The 1,729-nt window shown below is 37.2% G+C and overlaps 1 pseudogene; it reads left to right on the top strand.

The window, feature by feature from the left end:
* The window catches only part of LOC104715091, a 45,509-nt pseudogene continuing 44,237 nt past the window's right edge, over nt 458-1,729 (top strand).

Genomic DNA, 1,729 nt, shown 5'->3' with positions numbered 1-1,729 from the left:
TTTTAATGTTCAAATTGGTCTTTAATAATTGTATGCATACGTGAAGATAATATACTACTATAAAAACGATTAACATAACCAGAATATTTAACTCTTCTTTTTTTCTTTTTCTTTTTGGTCACCAGATATAACTATTCTAGGATTCAGTTAAAAAATATTAAAAATTTGTACATATGGAAGCCATGTTAGATTTGGCAAAACTCATTTACTGATGTTGCAGTTAAGAAAATCAATTTTAGATTTTTTTTTTCTTTTTATCATAAAGGTTATTCTATTGAAATGCAAAAGTTTTTACAAGTACGTAAAAAAGAACAACAATTATACTAAGAAACATATTTCATGAAACTGTTTCTTTCGTTTCGGCATTGTCGCAAGCTATATAGTAAGCTTTATCTTGCTGTGGAGACTCACAATCGTAGGCTTTCCGTTCATCATTCTTCTTATAGTCCCGGGACTAATGTATGGACGAGCCCTCGTCAACATCTCAAGGAAAATACGCGAGCAGTACAATGAGGCTGGTTCTATAGCTGAGCAGGCCATATCATCAGTTCGAACTGTCTATGCATTTGGTAGTGAGAACAAAATGATAGGAAAGTTCTCAACTGCACTTAAAGGGCCGGTGAAGCTAGGGTTGAGACAAGGGCTAGCTAAAGGAATTGCCATTGGGAGCAATGGTGTCACTTATACTATTTGGGGAATCCTAACTTGGTACGGAAGTCGGCTGGTTATGAACCATGGCTCTAAAGGTGGTATCATCTTCGCTGTCATTAGTTGCATCAAATATGGCGGCGTGTAAGTAATTATGGTAATTGCTCTTTTGTTTTCTTGACATAAAAGAAATAATCATGTTTTCTTAACCTTTGGTATCTTACGTTATCCAGAGCACTTGGTCAAAGTTTGTCGAATCTTAAATATTTCTCGGAGGCATTTGTAGCATGGGAAGGTGTTGAGTAAGTTTAAGTCAATAAGAGACCTATTCTTCTGGTTAGAATGTGTCAAAGTTGTTTTGCTATATTCCCGTTGTAAGTGGAACTAGTTGAGCTAGTTGCATCGTGTCCTATCTTTTAGGTTCTGTTTCAATTTTCTTTGTATCTTTATAAACCGCATTAGAGCTAATGAGAACCAGATCATTCTGATGCAATTTGCAAGTCTTTGAAACTAGTATCTTACATTTGGTATCAGAGCTTGCGAACAAAGTGATCTAAGAGAGAGAGAGAAAATGAGCGACGACAAAACACTCACCAAAATTCCTCATTTTGATGGTCATTACGATCATTGGAGTGAGCTGATGGAGAATCTCTTGCGTGCTAAGGTATTGTGGAGTATGGTAGAAGAAGGGTACAGTGAGCTACCAGAGGGAATCGAAGCGACTGCAGCGCAGCAGAAGCAGGTCGAGGAGCTCAAGATGAAAGACCATCAAGTGAAGCATTACCTGTTCTAGGCACTTGATCGGGTTGTGTTTGAGCAGATCTTGGATCGTAAAACATCTAAGATCATTTGGGATTCGATGAAGAGAAAGTTTGGAGGAAATGAAAGGGTGAAGCGATCTGTTCTTCAAACCCTGAGAAGAGACTTTGAGGTTCTCACAATGAAGAATGATGAGAAAATTGATGATTACTTTGAGAGAGTAATGTCAGTTTCAAACAAGATGAGAAGCAATGGTGAAGACATGCCAGATTCGAAGATAGTTGAGAAGATACTTCGAACTTTAACTGATAAGTTCACTTAT

This window comes from Camelina sativa, chromosome 9, assembly GCF_000633955.1.
Source record: "Camelina sativa cultivar DH55 chromosome 9, Cs, whole genome shotgun sequence".
NCBI lineage: Eukaryota > Viridiplantae > Streptophyta > Magnoliopsida > Brassicales > Brassicaceae > Camelina > Camelina sativa.
The sequence above is the reverse complement of the archived record's forward strand: the minus strand, read 5'-3'. Positions and strand labels throughout refer to the sequence as shown.